A 27,354-nucleotide genomic window follows, 5' to 3' on the forward strand; every position below is an offset into this window, starting at 1 on the left:
TATGAATATGTCTGTAATGTTATTTAAATACACCAAACACATGCCTCCGTCTGTCATTAGCAGACACAAACTGCTGCCCAATTTCTTTCAAATCAATGAGGTCAAGTGCTGTTTGATGCACATGGCATACGCTGACGTTGTTAAGGCGCTGCTGGGTCATTGTCGACCTCAGCCAGGTTTTTAGCCTTTTCAAAGCACTGAAGCTTCTTTCAGCTTCCGCTGATGCCACAGGGATAACTAACAACAGCCTAACAAGTTTCTCCACCTCATCAAACGGGCCACATACTTCACTGGGCATCCCTCTCAGGATATCTGCAGCTTCTCCACTTGATTTCAGTGCATGCTTGTTGAGAAACATGGGAAACTGAATCCTCAGACTCTCCCTGTCAATCTCTGGATACTCTCCAATAGTGTCATTAAGCCTACTGGTGAGGAGCACATCCTCAACCTGTTTGAATTTCTCCAGATCAGGTTGGTTGAATCTGTCTTTGAACTGCATATCCAAACAGTCCAAGACCTTGAAAAACTCAATCCTGCAGAACTCTACTGTCTTTGGCTGATGATGACTAGCCTGACCAATATATCTCCTAGGGGGTTTTCTTTGGTGAGGAATTTCAATAGCCTCAATCCCTAAAGTATCCACCATCTGCACTGCCTTCTCAAACAATTCTGCAAACTTTTCCTCAGTCCTTTTCTCCTGAATAGTTGAGCTTACATATAGAACTGCAGTCTGCATGCCGGCAATTGTTTGGGAATGATTCTGCAGGGATTTGTTCAAACACTCAAGCTCTCCGAGCACCTCTGTGGCTAGAAAGAGTATTTAGCTCAGGTGAAAAGAAATTATGCTATGACTGAGTTCAAACTGGACAAAAAGAAAACTATAGTGACAAAAGCACAGATTCTTAACCTGCACAAGGCTTGCATCTGTCTTCTGTTGTCTAATTTCATGCACAGAGTTTTCATTAATTAGCGACAACAACTGGCAAGCTTTATAGCCACCAGGCTACACTAGCACTAACTAATTAAAACGGGAGCTATCAGCATCTTTCCATGACTTTCCATGACTTCCCGTGTTTATTGCATGTATCTGCCAGGGCTTTATTCTGTTGGCTACTACAGACAGTTAAAACTAGCACTCCAAAAAGACACGGGAGGGGAGGAGGAAATATAACACTTAGCTAAGCCTTCACTGAATGCTGCAATAATTGTGTTGTGTGACACAGCTAAATATCAAACTTCTGGGCGCACTATACTTACTGTCGCGGTGGTGAAATAACTTCTAATGTCCCGTTTCTTTTTTGGTGGCAATGCATTGTTGTCTCTTAAGCTTATAAAGTAGAACAGTGGTCAAATTCAGAATTACAAATTTATACAGTTTCGGGCCATTATGAGCCAGATGCGTTGCCGCTTTCAGCACCACAGCACATGGACCTCTGCTTTCGCATGAGGCTACCTGACTGGCACCACTGATGACCATCGCTCTGTTGCAGCCAATGAAATAGCGGCATGGGTCATCATAGCTCCGAATACATCTCGGAACCTCTCATAAACAAAACATTTAAATTAATGCTACCACTGTGTAGTATATTGAAATATTACATTAATAAATGTAGATTTTCGCTATATTAAAATAAAATGGTAAATATTGGTAGGGACTATTTTGTATTCCCCAAATATTGTGATATGTCCCTACCATCCCTATATAAATCTACGCCATTGGTTGAAGCTGTTCTGTATGGAGGAATGGGCTAAAATTCCTCCAAGCCGGTGTGCTGGACTGATCAACCATTACTGGAAACATTTAGTTGCAGTTATTGCTGCACAAGGGGGTCACACCAGATACTGAAAGCAAAGGTTCACATTTTTGCCACTCACAGATATGTAATATTGGATCATTTTCCTCAATAAATAAATGACCAAATATAATATTGTTGTCTCGTTTGTTTAACTGGGTTCTCTTTATCTACTTTTAGGACTTGTGTGAAAATCTGATTATGATTTAGGTCATAATTATGCAAAAATATAGAAAATTCTAAAGGGTTCATAAACTTTCAAGCACCACTGGATGGATGGATGGATGGATGGATGGATGGATGGATAAAAGAACTCCAATGTTGTTGTAATTTACTGTATCTGTAGCTCTTAATGTGATTACTCATTTCAAGTGGTGTTTCTCCGGCTTCTCATTTGGGATACTTTTCATGAACTGGCCCTCATTACGAACTGAATGAATAGCCCTGGTCTAGACTATCCTGGTACTCAATACAGAAGTGAAACTAAAGGGTTTCACTGCATGCACTGACTGCCATTTGCAACCATACCCTAGCCATGATCTATGCACTAATCGCTAGACGACGGTGTTGCATGATTTGACCTTCTTTTCCTGGCATCCTAGTACTGGAAAATGATGAGCCATGCTATGAAGTGTTTTCATTTCAAATCTAATTTTGCCGTTTAAATTTTGCTCCTTGCATATTTGACAAGGTAAAAAACAACAAATTTAATAATGTTGAATTGTGCCTAAATCAGCCCTAGATGCCACCAGAATGCACCGTTTGAAGTCTCTAATGTCAAAATTTTCCAGGGGAGCATTCCCCCGGACCTCCCTAGCAGCCTTAGGGGCCCTCTGTGCCCAGCATCAATAGCACCACTCTGATATATTTTTCTGGGGAAAGCCCTGAATACTTAATTAGGGCTACTTGTTTGCTTTTACTGGCCTCATTAATTGCATGTTGCAGTTTCCCAAGAGCTTTTACCTCTTTAAGAGCTCTTGAGTATAATTTCTCATAAATTGGCTTTTCCAAAAAAAAAAAAAAGGCTTTTCATGCAAACTCTACCCCATTTGGACTTTACAATTTCCCTTTCGTGCATGTTCAGGAGAAGAGTCTTGTGGATTTCCTCAGGTATCGATGAGATTGGAGAGCTGCACTGGGACATGGCCCTCTGCCTGCTTCTTGCCTTGATCATTTGCTATTTCTGCATTTGGAAGGGTGTCAAGTCAACTGGCAAAGTAAGCTGAAGATGATGGGGTTGAATATCTGTACAAAAAAGAAAACCTTAGCCATACTGTTGAAAAGGGAATCTTTCCCTATATTGTTGTGTTGCTATTAATGGGGGGGACCAGTGAGTTAAGACAATGGGAAATCCATGCCTGAACATGAGCTTTCATGCTCCTATTTAACTGTGACTTCCCAGGTTGTTCACTTCACTGCGACCTTCCCGTATGTTATGCTACTGATTCTGCTCATTAGAGGGATTACTTTGCCAGGGGCATCACAAGGCGTCCACTTCTATCTTTACCCTGATGTGGGACATCTGGCAGACCCACAGGTATTCACCTTCACTCATATAACATGATTTTTAAACCTGCTGTCCATCAGATGTGTCCTACTATGTTGTATAGGTGTTAAAAAACCAAACCTCATTTCTACTTATATTCTACAAAGCTGCTATAGTCAGAAAGTATCTATAACGTTTTTATAATAAGAAAAGGCTCAGCTCACAAAAAGGTACTTACTTGAAGTGTACCAGTCACTTCTTTTGTCTGACTATGGACTGGTTTTTGCTCCTTAACCACAAATGAAGCGGAGTTCTTCTAAGGCCTTCTCAGGAAAAAAGACTACAGACTTTTTTCTTTCACTTGTATGCTGGAGAGGAATGGTCAGGTGTTTATTGTACCCTAAAGCTGGTCACCCTGCATGAAAACATTATTTCATCTCTCTGGAGTGTCCTGCTGTGCAATTTGACCTCTGCTCCAGTTTCCCCATCTGTTAGAAAATGAGGGTTCCCCATGGGAAGACGAACAACAAAGTGTTCAAAAGGGCAAAAGAACATACCAGTTCATTGTTTGTTTTATCTGCTTAAATATTTGCTGTGTCATCATTGTGGTATTTTTTTAGAAATTAAATTTGTTTAAAATAAATACAGTATGTTGATCTCATTGATTTTATATATAATTAGCTTGAATATAATCTATAGTCTGAATAATGGTCAAGTTTAGACTGTCATGAATACATTTTCCCACATATTTACATTTGTTGTCAATCCATTTCCAGATTAAAAACTGATTGTTGTGCTATGTGTTATATGAAAATCAGCTTAAAACATTCAACCTCCACCTTCCCGTGTTTGTTCCTCATTTTTGCATGTGTTATGCAAGAATGACCTGCAACATTAAACATTGCAATTTTGCATGTTATCTCAGACTTTCTAAAGTTCAAATGATCAAATGAACCTACATATTGTATGATATCTATAATCCATATCCACATAGTATAATCCTGATATTCAACATGAATGAAACAATCAAGCGTAAATGGGGTTGAGCTCACTAAAGCAATACATGTGGATTTCTAACTGACCCTGAGTTTACCCACTGACTCAGTGGTTGTCAGTGACATACTGATATTATGTGAGATGGTAAGACAGTGCAATTGGTTTTCCTGGGCAAAGTGGCAATGAAGTTGGTGTGTCTTTAAAATGAGGTGCAAAAGTGAAAAAAAAAAAACAGGAATGTAACAGTTTTTTCCATGAAATGGTTAAAGATAAAAGTGGTTGAGCACAATAAGGGAAACAAAAATGCAGCAAACTACTTTCATTAAACAATAATATTATGGCTACGACAGCGGGGGTGCACACCTAAAGTTAGTAGCAGAGAGTAACATACGTGCACATACATATTGGCTTCATCTTTAGTGGTTCGTACTTTTAAACAATTTGCTATGCCACACGCGATAAAATGGTCATTGTTGAATGTTGTGTTTGTACTTATCTTTGAACGCTCTTTGTCTTCTTGTATTTTGTGTTTGGCGTGTCTGTTGGTGGCGTTTCTGTGTTTGGTGGGTTGTTTGAATGGTCCGCGTAATTCCAATGCAGGGAAATGAGAGCCAAACCAAGCAGTTCAAACTTGGGGCTACTTTAGTAGTGTCTGGCCTGCGCAATGCATCGTGGGATTGGACTATACTGGGGGGGGGGGGGGGTTCAGTGAATGTATTATTTATACATGCTAGATGGGCAAAAGTGCAATAGTTTTTATGGTAATGTGCAGTGTTTATATGAATGTGTGATTATTGCTGCACATGTAATCCATTATGCCTTTTGTGACAATAATTGATTAATGTGTAGGGTTGGTATGACCCAGGGGAGGGGCTTAGGGCCTAAAAGGGGATCCTCATTCAGTGTATGGGAGAGTGAGAGGGGACAGCAAGGGTAATGTAGACTGTGGCTCTAAAAGTTCCATATTTTGTGGAAGTACTATTTCTCCTACGTCTTTATTATTATTATTTGTAATTTATTAAGTTTTTTTGTATTATATAACCTACAATATACCTTTTCACTGCTCTTGGCAACTTTTGCATGTTTGCCTGTATGTTGGGTGCACTGTAAATAAAACACCTTGCACTAAAGTGCTATTTGTGGTGGAGCCAGTTTTTTTTTTTTGTGGACCTGGACCTGGCGATTTGGCCTGTTTTACCACAGAACATATTACAGGAAAATGAGTTACTGGAAGTAGGCATGCAGTAGTGTAATGTAATAAAACTAGGGTGATTGTCATTCAGATATAATTATCTTTTGTTTTTAATAGCCTCGGTAAGTTTATCTAATGTTGATTGTTCTGTGAAAAGTTTAAACCAGTGCAAGAAATTTTAGTTCTATCTTACCAGTTTAGTAATTTGACTTTTTTGGTTACTATTAATGATGTTACTTCAAATGTTTTTCCACAGTGAAGTGTCTTGAATTACATTTAGGAGTAGTAAATTCTAGGTTACTTGAGTTCTCATTCCTCTGAACTTTCCGAGGTATGGATGGATGCAGGAACGCAAGTCTTCTTCTCTTATGCTGTCTGTCTGAGCACTTTAACAGCATTGGGCAGTTACAACAAATACAACAATTGCTACAGGTGAGATGATTGAAAAGGTAATACAATCCAACATAAAATATGTTAGGTGTGTTGTGTATTCTACAGAAACATACCTACAAAGGGGTGGAAATGTACTGGGAATTATATTGAAATATAGACAAATATACACAGAGCTAGATCTCTGGAAGTATAAAAAGTAAAAAGTGGGAAGTATCAGGCCAAGAAAGTAGTCAAGTATTAACAAATTAATCTAAGCTAAATGGGATGTTAAAAATAACTTTTATTGCATATCCAAACCTGTTAGAAGTAGGCATAGCAGACACTTGCTGGCCGTGCTGTGAAAATTGTGCATGCAAGACACTCATCTAAATTTCTGTCAGTCCTGCGCGCTGTGGCATGTGCACCTGAAGGTGCACCCCGAGCTGTGCATGTGTCTAATGGACTCTAGCATGCACACTGTTAATGACGCGCACCTGAACATAATTAAGGAGCTATATGTGCACCTACATAAGGACTGTTCAGATGCAGTATCAGTACAAAGTTTTATGCTACGTCAATACGCATTACCGAGCCTTTCTACCCGAGTTTGAGTTCCTGGTTTCCTGATTGTTGGTCCTGTTCCTCATTCCCATTTTCACTCTGCTTCTGATATCCTGTTTGCACCTCGCCTGACCCTTTGCTTGTTTCTCGATTTGGATTTAGCCTGCCGATTTAGATTGTTTGCCTGTATCTGTTGTCACTCTTGTGTATATATCTTCACCTTTGGAATTAAATATATGTAGTAATCCCCAATGTGGGTGGAGCACAGAAGCACGGCAGGCGAGAGTTCGTGTTCACACACACACTTTATTGAGCTCTTTCTTTCTTTCTTTCTTTCTTTCTTTCTTTCTTTCTTTCTTTCTTTCTTTCTTTCTTCCTTCACTTGTTCACTCACTCACTCACACACGTGTTGTGGTCGGGGAGCGAATAATCTCTCCTCTCCCCCCCTTTATACTCCATCCCTGCAACAAACACACACACACAAATTGACATCAGGTGTAATGACCTAGCCACTTACCTTCCCCGACCCCGCCCTCCATTCACAGACTGCTGCTTGGCCATGCCCCCGCTGCCACATACCCCCACCGCCTGACTCAGGCCAGGGAGTCATCTGGCCTGAAGCTGACTCCCCCCCCCGACGAGACAGGAAGTCTGCCACCACCATCTGTGCCCCCGGCCTGTGGATCACTTCGAACTTAAATGGCTGGAGAGCGAGATACCAACGGGTGAGCCACGCATTGGCATCCTTCATGGGGTGGAGCCACTGGAGGGGCGCGTGGTCCGAACAGAGAGTGAAGGGGCGCCCCAGCAGGTAGTATTGGAGGGCAAGGACTGCCCACTTGATAGCGAGACACTCCTTTTCAATTGTGCTGTACTTGCTTTCGCGCATCGACAGCTTTCGGCTGATGTACAGCACCGGGCGCTCCTCACCCTCCACCTCCTGGGACAAAACGGCCCCCAGCCCCCTGTCCGATGCATCAGTCTGCAAAATAAAGGGGAGAGAGAAGTCAGGGGAGTGTAAAAGTGGCCCCCACACAGTGCAGCTTTTACCTCAGAGAAGGCCTGTTGGCATTGCTCCATCCACTGGACCGGATCTGGAGCCCCCTTTATATTGAGGTCGGTTAGCGGGCTGATGACGTCTGAATAGTTAGGCCATTATTAAAAAATGTTCTGTTTCCGGTCCACCGGCCGGGTGAGTGCCGTTTGTGCGGTTGAAATTTTTTTTTTTACGCCGGTTTTTCGACATTTTTTTTTCGGGTTCGTAAATCTAAAATTGAACTTGACATTTACGCATTCCCATATGGAATCAATTTTGTGCCAAAATGTTCAAACAATACTTTTGAAATGTCAAACAAAAACGACAAATCAAAATACAAAAAAACAAAGAAAAGTGCATTTTTTTAGACTGGCAAACAAATTATTTGTGTAATCGTGCAAAATATCAGTCTATTACTCTTCAGAAACCTTTTATTTTTGTTCCGCGTCTTTCTCAGTTTTGTTTGACGTAATTTATTTTGGTTGCGATTCCAGCTTACTCGTTTGCGCTCCCGGACTTTTTGCTTGCAGTTTTGGCACAAACTTCACGTGTGGGTGGGCTGTCCAGGAATGCATTCCCATTGGGTAACTTGTGTTTGACTGACAGCTACGCTCAGCCATTCCCTGGAGGCTGTTGCGGCCATTTCCTACTTGGATTTTGGCGGACTGCTTGAAGAGTGACCGATCCATTGATGGTAAACAAGGATCGAGTGGACTTCAGTGGTGACTATGATATTAAATTAATTCAACAAAGTGTAAATTCAATATCATAGTCGCCACTGAAGTCCACTCGATCCTTGTTTACCGTCAATGGATCGGTCACTCGTCAAACAGTCTGCCAGAATCCGAGTAGGGAATGGCTGAGCGTAGCTGTCAGTCAAACACAAGTTAGCCAATGGGAATGCATTCCTGGACAGCCCACCCACACGTGAAGTTTGTGCCAAAACTGCAAGTAAAAAGTCAGGGAGCGCAAACGAGAAAGCTGGAATCGCAACCAAAATAAATTACGTCAAACAAAACTGAAAGACGTGAATCAAAAATAAAAGGTTTCTGAAGAGTAATAGACTGATATTTTGCACGATTACACAGAATTTGTTTGCCAGTCTAAAAAAAATTGACTTTTTTTGTTTTTTGATTTGTCGTTTGTTTGATATTTCAAAAGTATTGTATGAACAGTTTGGCACAAAATTGATTCCATATTCCCAGGGCTTTCCACTAAGGCTCATATTAGCCAGCCATGACAAATAAGTAGCCAGCCGGGGGGTAAACACACAACTACAGATGACAATTCCCCTGTGGGAAATCGTGAAAGTGATGCAGTGCACGTAGCAGCTGCTATTGCAGGCTATGAGGCTCCGATGCTCTGAGCTTGTGTGTGTTTGAGAGACAGAGAGCAGCCCCTCCCCTCTTTGCTCCCTGAGTGGAGCTCGGCGCCTTGGTAACGGTGCTCAGGTGCAGGGCAGAGACACAATATGACAAGCAAAGAGTGCTTTTTCTCAGAGTTCCCTCTCCTCGAACAACGGTGATTTACACAGAAACGAAAGGAGATATTCACAAAATTCTTTCACATTGAATGCTACAAGGCTCCCATGAACACATTGATGTAATTTTTTTGTCCCTAGTGTAAAAAATGTGGACAATAGAGCGCGTTAAAAACAAGTGACATTTCTGATTTTGCAGTAAAAGTGTTGCCAGGTTTATAATGGGAGTCTATGGGGCAGCGCGCCTGTCCTCTTGTTACTTTCAGGCTTCTCATTCAAAAACTGTAAGTCCTATCGCTCAGGTAGACACATTGTGTGAATCAAGACAAGTGTGACTACAACTTTTGAGAAAATTGTGTGTAGAGTGAAATTTGTGGCTGAAAACACAGTTTAAATGAGAAAGTTTGAGCTACTTTTTCAAGCTCTCTACACTCTAACTTAACGAGTTCCACTGAAGTGTAACGCCATAGACACCCATTATAAAGTCTGAATTTCTCCAGAATTGATCATGGTGTTTGATCTGTGACTGATCAAAAAGTATAGAACCTAGCAAAAAAGTTGAATGCCAGATCCACACAGTAGAAGTTTGTCTCCGTTTTAAAGTTTGAATCATGTCTCTAGGTGAAAGCATGCCAGAGCAGCGGATGTTTGAAAAACATTGAAAATGTGCGATTTTTTTTTTTCATTTAATTCCATAGAAAATGAATGGGAAATTTTGTGTGATTTTTTCGCGACTATGTCGCGAAAAAAAATCGTAAAATGCTGAGCAAAGTAATAGCATAGCGAGTCCGATCAAGCCGCACGTTTTGATGTATTGTTTGTCTGTGTGCGATGTATGGTTATTGGGTTATTCTAAATCGAAATTTGTATGGAAGATGAAAAACGGAAGAACAAGAGTTTGCTGTGCTTTGCACTGCAAACTATTGACTCCCTATATGGGAGTCAATAGTTTGCAATGCATGGCACTGCATCACTAATAATAAACTCCTGTGCACGCAGTTCCCAGGATTAAATGTATTTTCCACAGACCATTTATTTATTCACTTTACTCAAATACAAAGTAAAATGGCAGTAAATCATCTTTCTTTTCTTGCGTATTGCATCATGAGGCGTTCCTGGCTTGTAAATCTCTTATTTTCGGTGCATGACACATTCACGCAACTGAGCATGCTATGAATTAACAACGACAACGGTCTGCAGTGGTGGCTACACAATTAAACACTCCGCGAACATTTCTCCATTTGTGTATGCAAATACACTCCAACGACTCAGTTTGGTTTCATTTACAACCAACGGTGTCTTTTGATGCCAGCACGTAATTGAACGAGAGAAGACTGGTTTACCGGAGACAAAATAAGCGTTCTCTGCTTCTGTTCCCTCTGATGTCGCCTCCGACACACTACTGCCTCCGCCGAGTGTGCACGCACACACCGCATGTCGGGGCCGCGGATGAGTTACTCTCCCTTGATCAATGAAGTCGGCGGTGAATTTGTGGTTATTATCGGTACAAACAGCGCAAATCACAACTTAAATGAGCGCGGTTTAGTTTGGCATTATTGTCAGTCCGTTAGATAAACAATTTTATTAAAATCAAAAATTAATATTTAGCCTGTGGGCTACAAAAATAAGTCATTAAAGTAGCCGGCTGGACTTAATTGTGTAGTCGGCTGTATGGCCGGCAGCCGGCGCTTGTGGAAAGCCCTGTCGAATCAGCTCTGCGCATGTGCTGTGCGGCACAAAAAAATGGTAGCCACCATGAAGGAAGGAGATCCGGAGTTTTCAAGCATTTGCTTAAGTGTGAAATCGCAAAATGGTATTCTAGCGAACAACAAAATAGTAAAGATTCAGAAAAACAAATCATTCAGTGATCATTTTAATAGTGTAATTTCATCCAAACTAGGCCTAACGGTCTATTTAGAACTACAAAAAGTCTGTGTGTCAGACATTTTAAGTACCTTTGTAAAAGTTTTGCAAATGTTGCAGTCAGGACTCTGTCCATAAGCCACTGGAACATAGCGGGCACCCCAAACAACCCAAAGGGGAGTCTGACAGATTGGTGTAAACCAAACGGTGTGGAAAAGTCTGTTTTCTCTCGGGATAGAGGAGTCAAGGCCAATATCCCTTGGTTAGATCCAGTGTCGAATAAAAGCGAGCAGCGCCTAACTGATCAAGCAACTCATCAATGCGAGGCATTGGGTACGCGTCAAATTTAGACACCGCGTTGACCTTTCTATAGTCCACACAGAACCGGACTGACCCATCAGTCTTGGGAACCAGGACCACTGGGCTGCTCCAGTCACTGTGGGACTCCTCGATTATGCCCATTTCAAGCATGGCCTTGAGTTCGTCCCGAACCACCTTTTTCTTGTGTTCGGGCAAGCGGTAAGGGCGGCTATGCACTACCACCCCTGGGGGCGTTTCAATGTGGTGTTCTATGAGGTGGGTACGACCCGGAAGGGGCAAGAACACATTGGAAAATTCCTTCTGCAACTTGGCTACCTCCGTGAGTTGGGTCGGCGAGAGGTGGTCTCCACAAGGGACAGGAGTGGTCTGAGATGTTATCTTTTTTACCTTCGGCCCCAGCTCCGCCTTCTCTGGGACTACCAACGCCACGGGGACCCCCTCATTCCAGCGTTTTAAAAGGTTGAGGTGATAGACTTGCAGTGCCCCACCACTATCCATTCGCTTTACCTCATAGTCGACGTCCCTGACTCGCCGTGTGACCTCGAAGGGCCCTTGCCACTTGGCGACTAGTTTAGAACTCGACATGGGCAATAATACGAGTACTTTTTCTCCTGGCGTGAATTCTCTAAGGCGTGTGCCCCTGTCATACAGCCGGCTTTGACGTTCTTGTGCCTGCCGTAAATTCTCCTGGGTTAATTGCGTGAGGGTGTGGAGTTTTGCACGCAGGTCAAGAACTTACTGGATTTCATTTTTAATCGGTGAAGGTCCATCCTCCCAATTTTCCCGCAGCACATCCAGAACGCCACGCGGCTTATGCCCATATAATAATTCAAAGGGAGAAAACCCTGTGGAGGCTTGCGGGACCTCTCGTACTGCGAACAACAGGGGTTTGAGCCACTTATCCCAATTATGCGCATCTTCACTAACGAATTTCCGGATTATGTTTTTGAGTGTCTGGTTGAATCGCTCTACTAATACATCCGTTTGTGGGTGATATACACTGGTGCGGATGGACTTAATCCCCAGTAACCCATACAGCTCGCGCAGTGTGCGTGACATAAATGAGGTGCCTTGGTCTGTCAGGATTTCTTTCAGAATCCCGACCCGGGAGATAACACGGAAGAGCGCTTCTGCAATACTGCATGCTGAGATATTGCGGAGAGGCACTGCCTCCGGATATCGCATTGAATAGTCCACTAGAACTAAAATAAAGCGATATCCCCGTGCTGACCGATCTAATGGCCTGATGAGATCATCCCAATTCGCTCAAACGGGGTCTCGATTAGAGGAAGAGGGCGCAACGGCGCTTTTGGAGTGGCCGCGGGATTTCCTAATTGGCATTCACGGCACGCCGCACACCACCGACGGACATCCCTGCGAATCCCTGGCCAATAGAACCGGGCCATTATTTGGGCTAGTGTTTTGTCTTGCCCCGAGTGTCCAGCCATGGGATTAAAGTGAGCCGCATGGAATACGAGTTCCCTACGGCTCTTTCGGATTAACAACTGGGTTACTCATTCCTTAGTTTGAGTGTCCTGCGTCACTTGGTACAATCATTTATCATTAATAATGGCAAAATAGGGGAAGGTTGGTGCTGCGCTTGGCTGAAGAGTTTGACCATCGATTACTCTCACTTGGTCAAACACATGCCGCAGAGTCTCGTCTCGCGACTGCTCTAATGGGAAATCCCCAAGGGACTCCCCGAGAGAGGGAGGAGGAGCGGGGTGCTCCTCACTCTGACGCGGTGTTGACATAGACGGCTCTGTGACAGCTTCTCCAGCCAATGCCACACCAGGATCTTCCCGTGACCTACTAGGGCAGGACCCACTATGTGTTAAATACTCCATTAATTCTTTAAATCCCAGCCAATCAGTACCCAAGATCAACGAGTGGGTAAGACGAGGATTAACTGCCGCCTTCGTTTTCTGCGTTTGGCCCCGGAATAGAATATGGACACACACTAGAGGGTAATGGTGAACATCCCCGTGCACACACAACACTTTCACCGCTTGTGCTCCCCTCAATGCCTCACCTTGCACCAGGCGTTGGTGAATTGAGGTCTGATTGCAACCAGAATCCACCAAAGCGTGATATGTATCCCCTTGAATACTCACCGGTACGAGATACATTCCGGCCCGATCGGGGGCGATTTCTGGCACGTTGGGGATCCAGATGACAGACCCCACCTCCCTTGCGGGGCTCTGATTCTGGAGACGCTCCGATTCCCCGCCGCGCCAGCACACCGGCCCAGGCTTTCCCTCTGCACTGGTGTTATGGGTGTCACTCACCTGAGGGGGAGACAACACAGACACAGAAGAGGGAGATGGCAGCACACCACGGGTGCGACGGGCCGGCTGGGGAGGAGCCAGCCACCGCCTCCGTGGTAGGGGAACGGGGTGGAGAGGGGGACCAGAGACAGAAGAGGGATAGAGAGAGAGGGAAGAGAACCGAGGGGAGATGCCTCATCTGCCTGCCGTCAGAGCCGCCTCCAGATGGTCCTCCGCCAGCTCGATGGCTCATTCCAGCGACGCCGGGCGGTGACACTGGACCCATTCCGCCATTCCTTCCGGAAGTTGAGAGAGAAACTGCTCCAGTGCCACCAGATCGATGATCTCCTCGGTGTCGTGGTCTTCCGCCCTCAGCCACTGCCGGCAGGCGTCCCGGAGTTGCTGGCCGAATGCAAATAGCCGGCCGACCTCCTCCAGAGTCAGGGTCCGGAAGCGCTGACGGTGTTGCTCCGGGGAGCGGCCGAGCCGCTGCAGGATGGCTTTCCTCAGGTCCGTATAGACCAGCCGGCTGTCAGCAGGGAGCTGCTGCGCTGCGAGCTGCGCCTCGCCAGTTAGGAGCGGGAGGAGGCACTCCGCGCGCTGCTCCAGCGGCCACCCCCACGCCTTGGCTGCCTGCTCAAAGAGAGCGAGGAACGCTTCCGGATCGTCCTGCGGTCCCATCTTCGTGAGGGTGGCAGCAGCGGTGGCCGGCGGCCCTGCTGACATGAGCCAGTGCCGGAACACCTGGTGATCTTCCTGCTGGGCCAGCATCAAGGCTTCGAAGCGCTGCTGCTGCTCCTTCCGGAGGGTGATCAGCTCTTGATACTGGTTCTGCTGGGCGGTAGCGAGGGCAAGGATGAGCTCTTTGAATGGGGAGGACTCCATGGGGTGGTTCCCTTCTGTGCGTCCTGGGTTTCGGCACCACTGTAGTAATCCCCGATGTGGGTGGAGCACAGAAGCACGGCAGGCGAGAGTTCATGTTCATACACACTTTATTGAGCTTTTCAGCTTTCTTTCTTCACTCGTTCACTCACACACATGTTGTGGTCGGGGAGTGAATAATCTTCTCTTCTCTCCCCCTCCCTTTATACTCCATCCCTGCAACAAACACACACACACACAAATTGACATCAGGTGTAATGACCTAGCCACTTACCGACCCCGCCCTCCATTCACAGACTGCTGCTTGGCCACGCCCCCGCTGCCACAATATACTTATGCACATATAGTCATGCTTGAAAATTTGTGAACCCTTTAGAATTTTTTATATTTCTGCATAAATATGACCTAAAACAACATCAGATTTTCACATAAGTCATAAAAGTAGATAAAGAGAACCCAGTTAAACAAATGAGACAAAAATATTATACTTGGTCATTTATTTATTGAGCAAAATGATCCAATATTACATATCTATGAATGGCAAAAGTATGTGAATCTTTGCTTTCAGTATCTTGTGTGACCCCCTTTTGCAGCAATAACTGCAACTAAACGTTTCCGGTAACTGTTGATCAGTCCTGCACACCGGCTTGGAGGAATTTTAGCCCATTCCTCCATACAGAACAGCTTCAACTCTGGGATGTTGGTGGGTTTCCTCACATGAACTGCTCGCTTCAGGTCCTTCCACAACATTTTGATTGGATTAAGGTCAGGACTTTGACTTGGCCATTCCAAAACATTCACTTTATTCTTCTTTAACCATTCTTTGGTAGAATGACTTGTGTGCTTAGGGTCGTTGTCTTGCTGCATGACCCACCTTCTCTTGAGATTCAGTTCATGGACAGATGTCCTGAAATTTTCCTTTAGAATTTGCTGATATAATTCAGAATTCATTGTTCCATCAATGATGGCAAGCTATCCTGACCCAGATGCAACAAAACAGGCCCAAACCATGATACTACCCCCACCATGTTTCGCAGATGGGATAAGGTTCTTATGCTGGAATGCAATTGTAGCGCTCTTGCTTCTTAATTTAATAATAAGAACAATATGAACAACCACATCAGCTAGGTTCGAAGAGCTGGTAATGAGTTATTATAAATCATACAAATGAATTGGAGAGTTGGGTACAATTGAACAGGTGACAATTTTATTGTCCTCAAAACAGAGCACTATAAAGTGCAAGCAGTAATATAAAATTAAACCACCCAAAGAGCTCTTCCCCAAATTGAAATAAATTAAATGTGTGTGTGTATGTAGAAAAGTTCTTGAGTGTGTGAATGTCTTCTCCAATGTTCACAATATTACTACGTCGCTACCCGGGTAGGCTTTAAAGATCTTATCTGGAATCCGGTTGAGATTTGATTGGTCAGTCGGTCAGTCAGTCAACTCAATCTGTAGGCAAATCCTCGCTCGCCGGCTGGCCACACCGGTGGGTAGGAGTCTGTCCACAGTCCTCAGATCTCGGATGGCTCGCCACTGAACCGCACTCACGGTTCAGAATCAGTTCTGTCTGGAATCATAAAAAACAATCTACACACAGTGCAGAATGCAAGAAATTAATCTAGGAACTTTTAACACTGACTTCTCTGTCAAATCAAACTCGGCTATTCAATCATGAAATGACTGAATACAAATGACTACTATTTTGGTGTAAGCAAAATGGATTGGCTATCACCATCAAAAATGAATAAATGGTATTTGAATATAAACAAATGAATTATCTATTACCATTCACAGCAGGACAGTATCTAAATCACAACATATTACAGTTTTAAACATTTCTCTATTTATCTGTTAAAACTATGTGTAAACTTTTCTTGTTGTGTAAATATATTCAAGTCTTGTAATACAGATCATTTATTATTTATTATAGATGTATTTCTATGAACAGTTTCATGAATAAATGGCGAATCAAAACAACCATATGTGAACTGCAGAATCAACCTCTAGGATGATGTCCCTGAATGGTTTCCATGGTAACACTACATTCACCATTCACACGACCAACGTTCACACAATTTTACTAGGGCGTGAGCCCGCATTAGCCAGCTAGCCAACCCTACAGATTTTCAGTATAGAGTTAGCCTACAGCTAACAGAAGTTGCCAAACAATTTGGAAATAGGATTAAACTATAGCAATGATAAAGATCTACCACTGCTGATTAAAACATTTAATACTAGAAAAATATCGCTTATCAGACTCCGATTGGTTTTTATAAAGTGTAATTATCATGGTCTACATCACAGCATTCAATTTTACAATAACGGTCAAGTTAACAAGTAGCTCTGCTTACCGGAGTTTCGTGGTGAAAAATATGACTGTCACGAAACAGACAGGAGAGGAGATCAAATGCGCTCAAACCACAGTTTATTAATAATAGGGGAAAGGGGAGTTGGAAGAATGTGTGTAGGTGAAGTCCAGTGGTAGGAGAACTGAGAGGCAAGGATGACTGGTGGCGACATCTGAGGTCTCCCATCCAAGTATTGACCAGGCCCAGCCCTGCTTAGCTTCAGAGATGAGACAGGACCAGGCGTAGTCAAAGAGGTGTGGCTGTAGGGCTGAGCAAGCTGGAGATCAGGTGAAGGTACAGGAGGGGCAGGCAAGAGGCAGAGTCGACAAAACAGAAGGCAGATCAGGTTACCGGGGCTGGAGAGCAGACAGAGTCAGACAGAACAGGAAATCTTCAGGAGTCAGAGTAGTAGGAACACAGAGCAGGTTATCAGGCTGAGAGTTGCAGACGATCTGACACAGGGGCTAGGGAGAACTGCAGCTTAAATACACACAGGGGGAGAGCAGGTGATCGGCAACGGCCAGTGACAGTCACTGAAAGATAATAAGAGGAAGTGAGTGCGGGTGTGGCCGGTAATGCTGAGTGGAGATGTTACCTGAAGAGAGAAGCCCACAGGTAGGACCATGACAGAACCCCCCCCCCTTAAGGGACAGCTCCAGAAGTCCCTAGCCACAGATCACCAAAGACGGGCGGGAGGAGGGGGAATACCGGTGGAGGGTTAGAACTCCTCAGACCGGTCAGTGTCCATAGCCTCCGCACCCTCTTCACCGTCAGAAGAATCGTCATCCAAGGACCCCCGCCCAGGATTCGGTTCGGTGTCAGGCTCAGGCGCTGGAGCAGGGGCAGGGTCCGGAAGTGGATCCGCACGGTGAGAACCCCTACGTCGGCCCCGTTGGATGGAGGGCTGGTCGGGGTGTAGCCGATGGAAGTCAGCGATGAGGGCCGGATCCAGAATCCTTCCAGCGGGAACCCACATCCTCTCCTCAGGGCCATAGCCCTCCCAATCCACCAGGTATTGGAGGCCCCTGCCCCACGTCGTGACTTCAGCAGTTGCCGGACGGAGTAGACCGGGCCACCGTTGATGAGACGAGGAGGAGGAGGAGCAGCTGGGACCAGCGGGCTCTTGTGCACTGGCTTGATCTTAGAGACGTGGAAGGTGGGGTGCACTCTCATGGACTTGGGCAGTCGAAGCCGGACAGCAGACTGGCTGATTATCCTCTGGATAGGGAATGGTCCAATGAACTGAGGTGCTAGCTTACGAGACTCCACCTGGAGGGGCAGGTCCTTGGCAGATAGCCACACCTTCTGGCCCACCCGGTAGGTGGGCGCAGGTGTCCTCCGCCAGTTGGCGCCAGTAGAGTAACTGGTGACTGACCTGAGGAGTGTAGCGCGGGCTTGAGACCAGGTGCCCTCACCTATGCATCGGCGTGCATAGGTGAGGGCAGCCGGGCAGGTGACCTCTCCCTCCTGGCTGGGGAATAGGGGTGGTTGGTAGCCATACACGCAGTTGAATGGGGACAGCCCGGTGGCTGAGCTGGTGAGGGAGTTGTGGGAGTATTCCACCCACAGCAGGTGCTCGCACCAGGCCCTAGGGTTGCGTGACGCCATGCACCGAAGTGCCTTCTCCAACTCCTGGTTCGTCCTTTCTGACTGGCCATTGGACTGGGGTCGGAATCCGGAGGTGAGGCTGGCGGTGGCCCCGAGTAGGTGACAGAACTCCTTCCAAAAAGAAGAGGCGAATTGTGGCCCCCGGTCCAAAACGATGTCCATGGATGCGAAAGACATGTTGCAAGACAATCTGGGCAGTCTCCTTGGCTGACGGTAGTTTAGGGAGAGGAACAAAGTGAGCCATTTTGCTAAAGCAGTCCACGATGGTGAGTATGACCATCATCCCGTTAGAAGGGGGTAGACCCGTAACAAAATCCAGGGAGATGTGGGACCAGGGTCGCATTGGCACGGGCAGAGGCTGGAGCAAACCGGCAGGAGGCCGGCTGGAGGACTTATTTTGGTTACAGGTAGGGCAGGCTCAGACGAAGTCTCGCACATCCCTGCCCATAGTAGGCCACCAGAACCATTGGATGAGCAGGTGGTAGGTGCGAGTGGAACCAGGGTGGCAGGCTAGACGGGAGTCGTGTCCCCATTGTATAACCTGGGATCGCAGGTCTGCAGGAATGAAGAGGCGACTTGCGGGGCATGCACTGGGGCTGGGTTGGTCACGGAGGGCTTCCCGCACTCGTTCTTCAATGTCCCAGGTCAGCGCAGCAACAATACAGGGGTCAGGCAGGATGGGAGCCGGGTCCTTGGAGGGGGCATCACCCTTCTGGAACTGGTGGGAGAGCGCGTCAGGCTTGGTGTTGCGAGATCCGGGCCGGTACGAAAGGGTGAAATTGAATTGAGTGAAAAAGAGAGCCCAGCGGGCCTGTCTGGGGTTGAGTCGTTTGGCAGTGCGGATGTATTCAAGATTCTTATGGTCTGTCCAGACCAGGAATGGGACTACGCATCCCTCCAGCCAGTGGCGCCATTCCTCCAGGGCAAGCTTGATCGCCAGCAGTTCCCAATTGCCTACGTCGTAATTGCGTTCGGCCGGCAACAGCCGGCAGGAGAAGAACGCACAAGGGTGGAGCTTGTTGTCATCCGCAGACCTCTGTGAGAGCACTGCCCCGACTCCCACATCCGAGGCGTCCACCTCAACGATGAATTGCCGCTCCTCATCAGGCAGCCGGAGGACGGGAGCAGTGGTGAACCGAGCCTTGAGGGTGGCAAAGGCTTCGTTGGCAGCCGAAGTCCAGGTGAAGGACTGTTTGGTGCTGGTCAAGGCAGTGAGGGGTGACGCAATGGTGCTGTAATTACGAATGAATTTCCTGTAGAAATTTGCGAAGCCCAGGAACTGCTGAAGCTGCTTCCTGCTCTCTGGTACTGGACATGAAGTAACTGCAGAGACTTTGGCAGGGTCCATCTGGATGCTCCCTTCTGCCACGATGTACCCCAGGAACCCCACAGACTTGGCGTGAAACTCACACTTCTCTGCCTTGACAAAGAGGGAGTTTTCCAGGAGACGACGGAGCACTTGCTGGACATGCTGGGTGTGTTCGGACAGGGTTTTAGAGAAGATCAGGATGTCGTCAAGGTAAACGAACATGAACTTGTTCAACATATCTCGCAGGACATCATTCACCAGAGCCTGGAATACCGCTGGCGCATTGGTAAGGCCAAACGGCATCACCCGGTATTCATAGTGACCGGTGGGGGTGTTGAACGCGGTCTTCCACTCGTCTCCCTCCCTTATCCAAACCAGGTGGTAGGCATTCTGGAGATCGAGTTTGGTGAAGACCGTGGCTCCCTGGAGCAGCTCGAAGGTGGAGGTAAGCAGTGGGAGAGGGTATCGGTTCTTGATGGTGATGTCGTTGAGACCCCTGTAATCGATGCAGGGGCGCAGGGATCCATCCTTCTTTTCCACGAAGAAGAACCCAGCGCCGGCGGGAGAAGAGGATGGACGGATAAGGCCGGCAGCCAGAGAGTCACTGATGTAGGTCTCCATAGCCTTCCTTTCCGGGGCGGACAGAGAGTAGAGACGACCCTTGGGTGGTGCAGTGCCTGGGAGGAGATCAATGGCACAGTCGTAGGGCCGGTGAGGAGGCAAGGAAGTGGCCTTGGTTTTACTGAATACCTCCCGAAGGCTGTGATAACACGCTGGGACATTAGCGAGGTCGGGGGCAGAGCTGGCAGGTAGAGTACGGGTGTTTAGGATGGCGGCTCGTAAACAGGTCCGATGGCAGTCCTTGCCCCATTCTCTTATCTTTCCAGTGGCCCAGTCGAGGTGAGGACTGTGCTGGCGGAGCCATGGATAGCCCAGGATGAGAGGTTGGCCGGGGGAACGGAGCAGGTGAAATTGGACGGTTTCGTGGTGGTTGCCTGACAGAGTCATCGGAACAGGGGCAGTGAGGCGGGTGACGGTGCCAAGGAGATGGCCATCCAGCGCCCTGGCTGGAACAGGAGAGGATAGGTGGTGGCTTCGCAGGCCCAACTGGCACGCAAGCTCAGTGTTCATGATGTTAGCCTCGGCGCCAGAGTCAACCAGGGCGGCCAGGGTGTGGGTGGAATCCGACAGATGAAGGCAAACTTGGAGTATAGGTTTCTGGCTGGTGGAGGATTGGAGGATCATTGAACCCAACCGGGCCCCTCCTATGTCCGGTGAGCTCTGGCTTCTCCGTGCGGTGATGACTGGCTGAGTCCGGCGGGCCATCTCTTGTTGACGGGTCTGGACCCGGTGGTCAATGCGGACGGCCAGGGCGATGGCCTCGTCGAGTGTCGACGGTTGCTTGTACGAGACCAATTCGTCCTTCATGTAGTCGGCCAGGCTGTGCAGAAAGGCGTCCACCAGCGCCTGCATGTTCCACTTGCTGTGCCGGGCCAAGGTCCGGCAATCGAGTATCAATCGAGTAGTCAGCCACTGTATGTCTGCCTTGGCAAATACTTATCAGTCCTCCGGATGCCTCTACTGATGATGAGCCCAGGTCGAAGACCTTAATCATCTCCGCAGCAAACAGGGAGAAGGAGGCACACGCCGGTGTCCGGCGTTCATACTCAGCAGTCCCCCACAGGTGGGCGCGGCCAGTCAGATGAGTGATGACGAAGGCCACCTTCGCTGCCTCCGACGCGAAGGTTCTGGGCTGTAGGTAGAAGATCAACCGGCAGCTGGTCAGGAAAGCACGGACTTGGGAGGGGTCACTGTCAAAGCGCTCCGGACTGCCGACCCTGGGTTCCGGGGCATCAAGTGCAGCAGGAGCACTTCCCGGAGGCCCAGGGGGTGCTAGGGCGGTGAGCAGCTGGAGTGCTTGGTCCAGTTGTTGTTGCTGCTGCCCATGCTGGATCAGGGCTGTAACGTTGGCAGACATCCAGCTGACATCCCCTTCGGTGCGCTGCAGCCGGTCAAGGGCAGAGGGTTCGGGAGCTGATTCCATGCTGGTCAGATCGTTCTGTCACAAAACAGACAGGAGAGGAGATCAAATGTGCTCAAACCACAGTTTATTAATAATAGGGGAAAGGGGAGTTGGAAGAATGTGTGTGGGTGAAGTCCAGTGGCAGGAGAACTGAGAGGCAGGGATGGCTGGTGGTGACATCTGAGGTCTCCCATCCAAGGACTGACCAGGCCTGACCCTGCTTAGCTTCAGAGATGAGACAGGACAAGGTGTGGCTGTAGGGTTGAGCGAGCTGGAGAGCAGGCAAAGGTACAGGAGGGGCAGGCAAGAGGCAGAGTCGACAGAACAGAAGGCAGATCAGGTTACCAGGGCTGGAGAGCAGACAGAGTCAGACAGAACAGGAAATCTTCAGGAGTCAGAGTAGTAGGAACACAGAGCAGGTTATCAGGCTGAGAGTTGCAGACGATCTGACACAGGGGCTAGGGAGAACTGCAGCTTAAATACACACAGGGGGAGAGCAGGTGATCGGCAACGGCCAGTGACAGTCACTGAAAGATAATAAGAGGAAGTGAGTGCGGGTGTGGCCGGTAATGCTGAGTGGAGATGTTACCTGAAGAGAGAAGCCCACAGGTAGGACCATGACAACAACAGACTGGAACGCTGTTCACGTTGGCTTTCACTTCTTGGATAGATCTTTGATATAAAATAACTAATTAGCATTGAATCTGATTACATTTAACAGCGAATTTGGCAATCGTAATGTAATTTTTACCTTTTCCTTTCAGACGTTTGGCTCGGTGTACTCTTAGTGTCAAGGTGGAACGATGAACTAATGTGGTTGGCATAACAACCGCTGAATATGGTGCCCGTGCGCCATCCTGAGGTCAAACTGTGCTATAACATTTTACTGTTAATAATAGCTAAATGGTAACCATTTCCTATGGGTTACACCCTCCCGCCTTGAATCAGCCTGAGTCTCTTCAGGAGCTAGTCTGAAGCTCAAATAGGATAACTATCATAGTTATAGATCTGCTATTTTTTCAATTGCCTGGTCAAAGCTTTCCAAGAAACTCTGGGCAAACAAGATAAAGGGCTTTCCCCACTGGGAGTATCGGAAGCATTCAGGAGGTTGTTGAGCTCTTTCAGATCTGTGAGTGGAATTGTTACTTTCCTTTTCCTCGTCGGGAGTGCAAGAGATGGGTACCTCAATGGACTCAGCATCCTGGCGAACTGTCACAGGTCCTCCATCTCCAGAGTCCATTTCTCCATTTGCAGTCTCCTCCAATCCTTCATCTGTAGTGTTTCCAGTAAAGGGCTGCTCAGCCACAATCTCAGTCTGAGGTTCAGGACATGCAGAGCTGACATCATGCTCAACCTGGGGCTGAGAAGTTGAGGGGTTCACAGACGAGGATGGTAAGCAGTCGCCTTGAGCTGGAGGTGCACTCTGTTGTTTTCTCACTGGGGTGTCACACACTTTCCCGCTTCTCTCCTCAGGTAAGACAGATGACGGGGTTGTACAGGTAGGTAGGTCATCACCATCCTGGGGCTGAGAAGTTAAGGGATTCACTGATGAGGATGGTAAGTACTCATCTTGAGCTGGAGGTGCACTCTGTTGTCTTTTCCTTGGAATGTCACACACTTTCACAATTCTTCCCTCAGGTATGACAGATGATGGGATCGGACAGGTAAGTAGGTCATCATCAGACTCTGTAAGTATGTTGTTCTCAGACTCTGAGGGGTCATGTGAGAGTTAGGGGTGACTTTCCCGGGTTCTTGGGCGATGAACTTTGGGTTTGGTGGGTCTTTCTTCCCCTTCTTCAGTTAGGTCACCGCAGGGAAGTAAGAGATCTCTACGCAGGGTTTGGACAGGACCATCTCCACTGACAGGCTGGACTTTGTAGACAGGAAGGTCTCCCATCCTTTCTAGAACTTTGTACATGGTGGACTCCCACTTGTCAGCGAGTTTATGCTTATTCCGCAGTCGCATATTCCTCACCAACACTTGATCCCCTTCCTCCAGTGTTGATTCTCTAACCGCTTTATCAAAACGACGCTTGTTCCGAGCAGCAACCTTTTGTGAGTTTTCCTTGGCGATCTGATAACTCTCTTGAACCCTCGCTTTCAGTTTCTTGACATATAAGGAATAGGACTTTGGAGAACCATGCTTTGCAGGTAGACAGAAGGCAATGTCTACTGGTAGACGGGGTTGCCACCCGAACAATACCTCATATGGGCTGAAACCAGTGACATCATTCTTTGTACAGTTATAGGCATGGGTAAGTGGTTTGACATAGTCACGCCAGTGACTTTTCTGTTTATCTTTCAAGGTTCCCAACATGCCTAAAAGAGTTCTATTGAACCTTTCCACTGGGTTTCCTCTTGGGTGATATGGGCTTGTGCGCACTTTAGTGATGCCTGCAAGAGCACACAGCTCTTTTATGAGCTGGGACTCAAAATCCCGGCCCTGATCACTCAGCAGTCACTCTGGAAACCCGTAATAGACCAAGAACTGTTCCCACAGAGCCTTTGCAACAGTAGTGGCCTTTTGATCCTTTGTGGGTATGGCCACGGCATACTTGGTAAAATGGTCTGGTATGACCAAGATGTCTTTGGTATTGTGACTGTCAGGCTCCAAGGACAGGTAATCCATGCATACCAGCTCCATGGGACGCGTTGTTTGGATGCTTACAAGAGGTGCTGACTTTTCAGGTGGCGTCTTCCTTCTGACACAACGTCCACATGATTTGATTTTCAGCTCCACGTCTGCAGCCAATCTAGGCCAATAGAATCTTGACCTGACCAAGTCGAGAGTCCGTTCCAAACCCATATGCCCCATATCGTCTTGCAGGCACATGAGAATGGTGGGTCTCAAAGACTTGGGAGCCACAAACTGGTAAGTTGTGTCGCTTTCTAATTGACGAGTTCGGTAGAGAAGACCATCTCTCAACTCCAACTTCTTCCATTCCTTTAGCAGTAACTTGAATTCCGGAGAGTCAGGAACAAGATCGAGGTTGGCCTCACCTCCAGCTTCCAGGGCCATGATGACCTGCCCAATCACAGGGTCGGACCTCTGATACTGTTGGAGTTCCACCTGGCTATACGAAGGTATGCTGTAATAGCCCAGGGATTCTTCTTCTCCAAAGACATCTGGCACTGCATCAGGGTGAAGAGCCAGGGATTCTACTAGGGTGATGGAAGGTAAGTTGTCGTCGCTTTCAGATAGGAGATGTTGTTGACATAAGACAGCAACTGTGTTAGCTGGAAGGCTTTGTTGGTTGGGAGATGAAGAAAGATGGTGTGAAGTGAACTGTTTGATCCGTTCTCTCTCCTCCAGAGATGCGTCGTCATCAGCCAGAGGATCATGAGGCCGCCTGGAAAGACCATCCGCATCCTGGTTGCTCCTTCCAGCCCGGTACTTTATGTTGAAGTCAAAAGTGGAAAGGGCGGCTAGCCAACGGTAGCTGGCAGCATCCAGTTTAGCAGACTTCAGGACGTACGTCAGCGGGTTGTTATCAGTTACAACCATGAATGGATTCCCATAGAGGTAGTCTTGGAACTTCTCCACAATGGACCACTTCAGAGCCAGAAATTCTAATTTATGGGCTGGATATCTCTTCACTTGATGAAAGTCCCCTACTTGCATAACCAATGACTCTCATTTCACTTTCTTGTTCTTGATAAAGGGCAGCCCCCAGGCCTGAAGTGCTTGCGTCTGTGTGGAGCACATATGGGCATTTTGGATCAGCGAAACCAAACAGGCGCAGAGGTAAGTTTCTCTATGATTGTCTCGAACGCTGTTTGACAAGGAGTTGTCCAAAGCTCATTAAATGGCTCTTTGGGGTTGTAGTATCTTCCCTGACCAGAGGTTCTCTGGACCTTCTTGTGAGGTGGGTAGCCCCCGGTGAGGTCATTTAGGGGTCTGACTATTTTTGAATAGTCTCTGATGAAGCGGCGGTAATACCCTGCAAACCCGAGGAAGGACTTGAGCTCACTGAGGGTCTGGGGTCTTGGCCAGGTGCGGAGGGCACTGACTTTGTCAGGGTCAGTCTCGACTCCTCTACTTGAAACAATGTGGCCTAAATAGCGCACTGAGCTTTGGAAGAAATGGCATTTCTTGGGAGATAATTTTAGGCCGTTGTCTCTCAGTTGTTGAAGGACATGCTTCAGCCTGGTCTCGTGTTCTTCCAGTGTGCTTGAAAACACGATGATGTCATCGAGGAACACCAACACTTCCTTCAGATTGATGCTGCCCATCACTTTCTCCATGAGACGCTGGAAAGTGCTAGGTGCATTAGTTATGCCTTGGGGCATGCGGTTGAACTCATAGAACCCCAAGGGGCAGACAAAGGCGGTCTTGGGCTTATCACATTCCTCCATCTCGGATCCAGCAAGGGCTGAGAAGGCTTCCTCGAGGTTGGGAAGTGCATAAGCGTCTTTGATGGTAAGCATGTTGAGCTTGCGGTAGTCAACACAAAGACGGACCTCTCCACTTTTCTTCTTCACAACGACGATGGGTGAAGCATATGGCGACTCTGATTCACGGATCACTCCTGCATCAAGGAGGATTTGAAGATGCTTTCTCACAGCCTCATAGTCGTTTGGGTGGATTGGTCGGGATCTTTGCTTGAACGGTGTGTCATCTTTCAGGTTGATATGGTGTCTCACTTTGGACGCATGTCCAAAATCCAGGTCGCTTTGAGCGAAGACATCACTGTAATCACTGAGACTCTTTGTTATCCTGTCTTTCCATTTCTCTGGAAGAGGTGAATCATGGAAGTCAAAGATGAGTTCAATTTTGGCAGGTTCCTTTCCTGTGTCTGGAGAGATTGCGCAACATGCCGCGGTCCCTTTGTTGGAGTCTGGTGGGCTGACGTGAATCGCTTCAGGAGTGTGCAGCTCAGCGATGACGCAATTGGAAGGAAGGGTCACAGCATGCTCATTCTCATTCCTGACCCACACAGATAATTTGCAGGGTCGGTGCCTGGGCAGAGTGACAAGACAACTCCCTACAAAGATACCTCCCGGCAAGGTGGATGATTCTGGTTGTTCAATTACAGCATACTGACTAGTGGTGTTTGTTCTCATAGATCCTTCAAGGCAGACCCTCTCTCGAGCAGGGATAACTTGCTGCCCTTTGTTTTTGAGCATTGTTAAGCCTATCAACCCTGAAGAGTTCTCTCTGTTTCTGAGCTTAAGTACATGGATAATCTGTCTATAACCATAGACAGAGGATAGTGTGTTTGGATTTCTATCATTACAGTGTTCTTCATACAAAATGTCAAGTGCATTTGTCCCAATAAGTATGGGTGAGTCAAAATTACTACGGATGTCTGGAACAATTAATGCTAAAGCAGAGATTTCAGGTTCCGTTTCAACAAATTCTTTTGGGAATTTAAGACTAATGGGAACATAGCCTAAGTACGGGACATTCTGACCATTTGCACCCTCAACATCTAGGGTTGTGAGGGGTTGGATGGGAAGTTCTGAGAGATGCTTGTTGTAGAAGGAGATAGATATTGTGGTAACTTGAGACCCTGAGTCGAGAAGGCAATTACAATCAATCCCTGACACAACAACATTAGCTACACATTTCTGTCCTACAAGTCTCTGAGGTAGTCTAGTTTGGGTGTCTGCTTTGTGGGAGTGGATGGAGACTCTAGATTTTGGTTTGGGACATTTTTCATTTACAGCTCCTGATAGTCCCTCAACAGGAACTGACTCTAGTTTAAATTTTCCCAAGCTGCCTGCTTTTGTTTCAGCTCTTTATTTTTCTGCTCAACCAATTCACGGTTTGGCTCACTAGTGCAAGATGGCTTGATATGGCCGTTCTCGCCA

At 47.0% G+C, this 27,354-nt stretch overlaps 1 pseudogene; it reads left to right on the forward strand.

Moving 5' to 3' along the window:
- The first annotated feature begins 2,869 nt into the window (after nt 1-2,869).
- Nucleotides 2,870-27,354, forward strand: part of LOC132869694 (sodium- and chloride-dependent GABA transporter 2-like) — a 41,231-nt pseudogene continuing 16,746 nt past the window's right edge.

The sequence above is a fragment of the Neoarius graeffei genome, chromosome 2 (assembly GCF_027579695.1).
Source record: "Neoarius graeffei isolate fNeoGra1 chromosome 2, fNeoGra1.pri, whole genome shotgun sequence".
In the NCBI taxonomy this organism is placed as follows: Eukaryota; Metazoa; Chordata; class Actinopteri; order Siluriformes; family Ariidae; genus Neoarius; species Neoarius graeffei.